We start from the raw sequence: 8573 nt of genomic DNA, 5'->3' as shown, positions 1-8573 counted from the left end.
AATGTATTTAAACCAGGATTTACACAGTGTTGATTCATCAGCAAGAAAAAAACTGAACAAAATCATTCACAATGATGCAGGGCCAAATTCTGGAAAAGTCTGGACAAATTCTTTAACTGCGGAAAGATAAAAGTTAAATTTGAGCAGCCTCACGTAGGCCTGTTTACTGTCTGTCACATATTCTTCAGAAGTACGTGTACAAATGAGGAACATTTACTGACATGTTTCACACTAGCAAGTGTTACAGGAAAAAAATCTATAAGAGTTTAAAATTTAAGTGATGAAGGAAATCACAAACTCATAGTTAGCACTGACTAATCGTGCTACCATAAAATAAAGCGGTAAAACAGTTATACCTGATAATTGATGAGAATCACCCTGAAAGACACGGACAGCTGGCAGGAACCCTTTTCCCGCGCAGATCCCGAGCTGATAATCGATGACGGTTTGAAAATCTGTTTTCCGGAGACATAGAGTTTCCTTGCAGGCCCTCTGTGTTAACCCTCAGGTCACGAGAATCGCCTACCTAGGGGTTTTTTTTTAGCCTGCCACACATAGATGACAGGTGAGGCCTGTCCGGTATTCTGTCACAAACTCATAGTCAGCATGAGAGAGCCTGACAGATGGCTCCCGCCTTTTCCCGCGCAGATCCCGAGCTGATAATCGATGACGGTTTGAAAATCTGTTTTCCGGAGACATAGAGTTTCCTTGCAGGCGGTGTGTGATGACCCTCAGGTCATGAGAATCACCTACCTAGGGGTTTTTTTTAGCCTGCCACACACAGATGACAGGTGAGGCCTGTCCGGTATTATGTCACAAACTCATAGTCAGCACGAGACAGCCGGACACACACGCACAAACACCAAATGGCTTAGTGAGAAAAACCGGAGGTAACTACAACATTCTATTTAAATATACTATATTGTATATTATTCTCAATTATCTAACACTTATTGTTTTTCATACTTTCATTGTATTATTCTTAAAACTCATAATGTTTTTTCATACTTGTACTATTTTTAAAACACATAGTGGGAATAACAGTTGTCGTAACAGGTGTGTGTGGGGGATGGGTGGGAAAGGGTGGGGGTGGGGGGGTGGGTGGATATTAATAGCAATTAATGATTAGGGTCATAAATCACTCATCCATCAAACTCCGATTAAATTTTGACAGAAGGGTGCCTATAGAGTCTCTCTCCCATCCTCAGTGGTCATCAGCACAGGTTGGCTACTTTGGTGAAACCTCTGTTAATTTTCTCTTCTGTATGTTGACAAACCAAAATGATAGATAGAAGCAGAAATGGTGTCGACCTGAAAATTGATCAAAGGAAAAGGGGTCCTAAGTAACAAATGTGAACAAATTTCTTTCAGAAATCCCACTGTTGTTTTATAAAGACTTCAGAGGTCTGTCAGAGAAAGCCAGCAGAACCCCAACCTAAAGTTTTTCTAAGTCAAAATCAAAATTGTGATTTTAGGCTAATTGGAAGAGTACATGTGTGTGACTGAAAATAATGCACATCATTCCAAAACGTGACCCTATAATTGCCTAGTCAGAGTCCAAGCAGATTTCAGATTGATAATCTGTTGCAAGGTTTGAATATATCTGATTATTCAAAAGTGATTGAGACAAACTTTAAAAGATTATCACCTGAAGTTGCAGCAAAAAGTGGTTCTTTAAAGAGAGGGCGGCTGAATACAGTTCCATGCTACAACTTTTCAGATCTACATTTATAAATATATGCTCAGCTAGGCCTGTCGCGATAAACGATAAATCGATTAATCGTACGATAAATTAAAACTATCGACGTCATTTTAATTATCGGCACTATCGTCTCTTCCGTCCTTTTTCTCTTTCTGTTGATGACACCGAATGAAAAAGGCTGAACTCCGGTGCTCTCCACCGACTCCTCCCTTCCTCATTTCCTTAGTGTGAAGCCCAGCTCAGACCACACGATCTTAGAGCTGCCAGCCAATTGTCGGCCCATTTTCAAAACCTGAGATCACACATTAGCCGACAGAAATCCTAGGTATAACGGTTCGATCGGGTTCCTGCCCTGTGGTGTCCAACAATGGGCACAAAATAATGGCTACAAGTCCAGTGAACTAATTTTAAAACCAGGCATTAATCAATGCTTTACTACAATCTACCTGCAATGCATGTGGCTAGTGTCAGCGTAAACTCCTGACCGAATGAAAATCATTAGAACCTATTTACGTCACCTTAACGAATAACAGCTGAAAAGTTACCGGGTTTATCAACTGCGGTAGCAATTTCGCTCCAACTCCTCCTCTTGTCATTTCTATATTCTTTGCATGTTAAATAAACATTAATGTTGTTTCCACATATCATCTCCAATGTCCGCTGGACTTCGGGTTGCGTCGTGTCAGCTGTTTGGGATTCCCCGATGTAATTTCCCCTCAGAAAACACGGAGGAGAATCCGCGCTTTCTGATTGGCTACCTGTCACATTCAACATGCTGAGTTAAAGCTCCCAGTCGGGGAAAAACCCCTGATTTAGATCGGAGCGGCAACGACGATCTACCATAACACACCACACAATCTTAGAAAGACCAACGTTTTAAGATTGTTGTAAGGGGAAAAATAGGAGCAAAAAATCATGTAGTGTGAACTATTGCATCAGGTAGTCGATGTGCCCATCTTCTCTATTTAAATCTAATTATTACTGAAGGGCAACATAATATACAGACTTAATAATCTGCACTCTTTTGGTTGAATGCAGTATTTATTTCCACTTTGGCTTTATGTTTAGTTTTTTTTTTCCAAGTGAGTTTTTTGTTAATGGAGACTGAGAATCCATTTTATTTTTGTTTTTGGTTGTTTTGTTTATTTTGTTTATCAGTTCAAGTGTTAAATATTCTTTTGAAAATAAAGTGTATCTATCTTTGGCAAGAAATTGCATACATTATTACATCATTTCCATTAAATCAGTGTAAAAAGGTCTTCAAACAATATTATCGTTTATCGCAATAATTTTTGAGACAATTAATCGCTCAGCAAAATTTGCTATCGTGACAGGCCTATCCTCAGCACTTCAAAGTGATGCTACAGAAGCATGAATTTGGATGAAAATGAGTTAAATGTTCAACAGTTTATGTAATAAAGTCCCTGATCAAATGTCACTATGTGAGGTGATTCAGAAATACTAAACATGTACTCTAAACAATCCTTAATTTTCCACAATATTTCTCACTATAGACAGAAGTGGCAGCATGATGCTACAACGTACAGAGTCTGGTGAGGACTGAGAGAGCCACAGGAGAGGGATCAGGAGCTCTGAGATTGCCAGAACTTCAAGAAGCTGCCAGGACCTGATCAGAACCAGGAGGATGCTGAAGAGGAAGATGATTGAAGGAAAAGAGGAAGGTTCCACACCGGCCAAGTGCAGGAAGGAAGAACTCCAGGATCAGCTTCCAACCAGAGAGTCTTCCTCCTCAGTGGACATCATCATAGGTTGGCTGCTTTGATGAAACTAATGTTCATTTTCTCTTCTGTATGTTGACAGACCAAAATGTCAGACCAAACTGTAAAACGAAATCACAAATTCTCCTCGGATTTCTCTTACTTTAGAGAGAAGCAGCAGCGTGAAGCTACCAAGTGGTGAGTCTGCTGAGGATTGCAGACCAAATAACAGGAGAAATTCTGGTGATGAGATCCACAGAAAACGGGATCAGGGCCTCTGAGATACCTGGAACCTCAAGAAGCTGCCAGGACCTGATCGAAACCAGGAGGATGCTGAAGAGGAAGATGACAGAAGGAAAAGAAGAAGGTTCAACACCAGCCAAGTGCAGGAAGGAAGAACTCCAGGATCAGCTTCCAACCAGAGAGTCTTCCTCCTCAGTGGACATCCTCATAGGTTGGCTGCTTTGATGAAACTAATGTTCATTAGCTTATGTTGACAGACCAAACGTGTAAAAAATGATCACTACTTATTCCCAACATCTCTTACTTTAGAGATCAACAGCAGCAGCACGATGCCACGGTGTGCTGAGTCCATTGGAGACAGCACACCAAAGAGAAGGAAAAAGGCTAAAAAAGAGACCCGCCGAAAATGGACCAGGGTTACTAAGATGTTTGGACCATCCAAAAGCCACCAGGACGGAACGAGGATTGTGAGGAGACTGAGGAGAAAAATAACAGAAGAAGGAGAGGGATCTCCAACACCGGCAGAGAATGAGAATAAGGGACTCCTGCAGCAGGACGCAACCAAAGAGCCCCCATCCTCAGTGGACGTCAGCACAGGTTGGCTACTTTGGTGAAACCTCTGTTAATTTTCTCTTACCAGATTGATAATCTATTGCAAGGATCGAATATATCTGATTATTCAAAACTGAGTGAGACAAACTTCAAAAGATTATCACCTGAAGTTGCAGCAAAAAGTGGTTCTTTAAAGAGAGGGCGGCTGAATACAGTTCCATGCTACAACTTTTCAGATCTACATTTATAAATATATGCTCAGCACTTCAAAGTGATGCTTTACCTTATATTGGTCCTTCTTATGAAATTCCTGTAATATAACCTAAGTTTTGTGGTTGTAATGAGACAAAATGTGAAAAAGCAAGGAGGACAAGTGTTTTTACAAGTCACTATAAGTCTTATGTTTCTGTCGGGATGTTTTTCTCTTATGGAAAATATTGTTAAAATGCTCATGCTGTTTCTATGGGTTTTTCTCATTATTAGAGTCCAACAGCTCCAGCCTGGTACTTTGCAGCTCAGGAATAGGCGATTTACGGAAGAGGAATCTGAAGAAGGAGGACAAGGACATTGAGGAACCACAGCTGAGGAATAGGAGGAAGAATACCAGGAAGAAGACGAAAAAGACAAAAGAAGGAATGGATTCCCAAAGAGGTCAGAGTTTAAGTTAGATTCTAATGGTGCATTCACAACAAATACGTTCGGCACATCAAATACGTGTCCGACGCTTCATGTTCAACGCGTGTGCACTTTAAATGCAGACGCTTGACATATCTTGTGTTTCGCTAGTTTACGTTTGTTAGTCAGTAAAAATAACTTGTTTCTTTGCACCCCTTTATTCCGCCAAGTACCACACACGAACAGACGACAAGAACAGAAGAAGAGTACAAATGTAGCAGGGGCTACATTCCGTCTTACACGGATCTGACTCAGCCGCTTTGAGTCTTGGTTAACGAGCAAGGCATGAGAAATCTGAATAATCTCCTCATTTGGTACACTAAGGCCGAACAAGCTTTTACCTCTCTCAAACAGCACATGGCGTCGGCTGCAGAGCTCTCCATCCCTGACTACACTTTGCCGTTCTTTCTGGATGTTTCTGTGACAAAACTGGCTGTAAACGGAGTTTTGTTCCAGAAAAAAGGGGGAGAGAGAAGAGTGCTGATGTACTTATCTGTAATGATGGACAACATGGAAAACAGGCATCACCCTTGCACGCAACATGCAGCTGGGATAGCCAAACTGATACAAAAAACTGCACACATAGTCATGGGACATTCACTGTTGGTGTTAACGTCACACAGTGTAGTGGCATATGTAAACTCACAAAGTTTCACCATGACAGCGTTGCGACAACAAAGACTTTCTAAAGTCCTGGAAGCTCCTAACATTTCATTCACACACGAAGGCGTGAACATGGCAGACTGTTTTTCAGAAGGAGAACCACACGTGTGTGCAGAACTTGTGGCAACAGAAGAGAAGGAAAGCAGAGAGACTACAAGGGGCAGCATCTGCGCAGAGGGCAGAAATAAAAGCAGTGATCGAAGCGTTAAAGCTTGCCCAAGGATCACAGGTAAATGTGTACACAGATTGAGCTTATGTTGCAGGAACAGTGCATTTGGAACTTTGCCAATGGATGAGGTGGTAAGATGCCAAAAGGGGGCGCCACTTGAAGAGAAAAACCTGTGGAAGCAACGAGGCGCCACTGAAACAAATGGATGCTGGAGGGGTCCAGACGGTAGGTTAATTCTGCCACCTGAAAAAAAACAAGAGCTGCTTCAAGAAGCTCACGGGGTGGGACATGTTGGGACTAAACAGATGATGCATAATCTTAAAGACTGGTGGCATCCCCAAATGATCCACATGGTGAAACAGTTTGTAAACAATTGTGAAATGTGTGGACAGTTTAACCCTAAGAAAACTTTGAAACCACAGCAGGGACAGTTTCCTCCACTCGCATGTCCAGGGAAAGAGGTTGTGTTGGATTTTACTGACATGATAAACACGGTGCAAGGCAAAAAATATTTGCTGGTTTGTGTTGATGCTTTCACAGGATGGCCTGAAGCGTGGCCAGCAGCGAGAGAAGATAGCAAAACTGTCATAAAATGTCTAATCAACCATTACATCCCCAGGCACGGTTTTCCAGAAAAAATCTGATCAGACAATGGAACACATTTCAGAAACAAGGACCTGCAAACAGTGGAAGCTCATCTTGGTTTGAAACACAAGTTCGGTACGGTTTATCACCCGGAATCCCAAGGCAAAGCAGAATGAATGAATCAAAATTTGAAAACAAAATTGGCTAAAGTTTGTGCACAAACTAAATTAACAGTGACCACGGCGCTAGAAGGACTTAAGGCCCTTAGTAAAACGATGCATGAGCACTCTGGAGTTTCAAACCCCTTGGATAAGTGGTTCACTGACCTGTTTGGAAAATATAAAGAAACCATCAAACCTTTCTGTGACAACCTTCCTGGCACTCCTGATCACCTGCGGTTGCTGCTGTGTTCCTTGTCTGAGGTCTTTGGCTGTAAGGTGCATAACTTCATCTATAAAGAAAGGGAGCGACAGTGATGGAAAGCCCCCTGCCTATCAGATGGTTTCTCAGAAACGTAAGACAACCGTGGACCTGCAACTTTCCAGAGTGTAATCCTTTCTGGGTGTGTCCGGATGAAATTGAGCCATCTCGACACACGTAGAAACCGATTTGACATCAAATGATGCCAGAAGACACTGTTTTGAATAACTTTGTAGATCTCATTACGAAAATTTAACCTGCTGACTTTTTAAGATTTTGCCAGTATCATTACATTGTGTTATGAATGACTTTTTGCCTAAAACATTGATTTGCATATTTCAAGTGTGTTTCTTTCATATTATGTGCACTAAACATTTCTTTTCAGTGGGTAAGCTCGCATCCCTTTATGACCATTAACTACTTTCACATTTTGACCTTAGAGATTTCACCTCTCAAATACAAAAAAGGGATCTTAACACTACTTTGGTTCAACATTTTAATTGTCAGCATTATTCCTAACATTAAAAGTTTTTATTCTCATTGAGTTTTGGATTACTGCAGCTTGCATATTAACTAACATGTCATTCATTTTGCAGTATTCAATTTATATTTTACCGCCATTCATAGTATTAACCGTGCACTGTATTAAATTTACATTTTATTGTTTGTTCACAGTTTACTAATTATTGAAAAATCAAAATGCCGGCGTCAACTCCTAACACCTATTTTTACTCATTTAACTTTATTCATTAAAGGGTTATTAACATTCACATATTATTTTCGAATCACACATTTTACTAATAGTAATTAACATTAACAATTTTGTTTAACATTTCATTTTGTTTTACTTTATTTTTACCTTATATTTTTCTGTTCCTATTCAGCCTGTAAGAGGAACATTGTGGTGTCAACCCGCCGCCATTTTGGGGCCAAATGGGGCGCCCTGTTCGTTTTTACCTCCGATGAATGCAATGAAATGAAACCAACAAGCACCGTAATGGGCCCGGGGGATGTTTTCCGAACAGTGGGCAATGTCTTCCTCAGGATGTGTTGCTCCCCAAATGTGTGATGTTCTTTCAAAGATGTGTGGTCTCTTGGAGACCAAAAGGGGGAGTTGTTGAGTCGTTTACTCCAGACACGCACCATACATGCACGCACACACAACTACGGACACAAAGATTCTGCACAAAAGCCTTTTGTTTTATATAGACACTTTCTGTGGAAACGAAACTTAACTTTAGCTCGTCGTCTGACCACTAGGAGGACCTTCGTGACGTAACACATCAGCAGACCAGGAGGCGGACTTTAGGATATAAGCAATGTGTCTTCCGTGTTTGAGCAGATGCTGTATAATTTCGGTTATATTCACTCCACAACAAATTAGCCTGTGAGGGTAAGCGTCTCTCTCTTTTCTAGCGCTAAAAAAAAATAAAAAAAGTAAACTCTGATTATTCTGTGTTGGCTGATTTCCTGTTTGTGTGCTCACACGCTTTGGGTCCGTCGAGTTTAAATCACAACACATCCCTAATGAGCTGCTCAGTTGTCCACATCTGATTCCGGAATGGCGTTTCCGTCGAAGACGTGGTAAACGTGGAGGACTGGCGGTGAGGATTAAAGCCTATTTGGCAATTCTTTGCCGTCGAGGCGGCTCTCCTCGACTGGGATGGTGTCCTCGTTTCCTGAACGTAGGACGCCGCTGGATTCGCCCCGTTGTTCCTGGGATGTGTTGCTCTCGGAAGGACGCGGTGGAGTTTTTCCATCATCGACGGTTTCGGGATCAAAAGAGGAATGTGGATAATGGAAACCTCAGGCGGTTGAACTATGTTACGTCTTCAACTTGTGTTTC

The 8573-nt window shown here is 41.4% G+C and overlaps 1 long non-coding RNA gene across 1 annotated transcript; it reads left to right on the top strand.

Annotated features, from left to right (window-relative positions):
• The first annotated feature begins 5405 nt into the window (after nucleotides 1-5405).
• On the top strand, nucleotides 5406-6139 carry LOC116726791 (uncharacterized). The gene is made up of 2 exons (XR_004340662.1): nucleotides 5406-5526; nucleotides 5582-6139. It is a non-coding gene; the product is annotated as an uncharacterized LOC116726791 (long non-coding RNA).
• The last annotated feature ends 2434 nt before the right edge of the window (nucleotides 6140-8573 follow it).

The sequence above is a fragment of the Xiphophorus hellerii genome, chromosome 10 (genome assembly GCF_003331165.1).
Source record: "Xiphophorus hellerii strain 12219 chromosome 10, Xiphophorus_hellerii-4.1, whole genome shotgun sequence".
In the NCBI taxonomy this organism is placed as follows: domain Eukaryota; kingdom Metazoa; phylum Chordata; class Actinopteri; order Cyprinodontiformes; family Poeciliidae; genus Xiphophorus; species Xiphophorus hellerii.
This window is presented reverse-complemented; position numbering and strand designations above follow the sequence as displayed.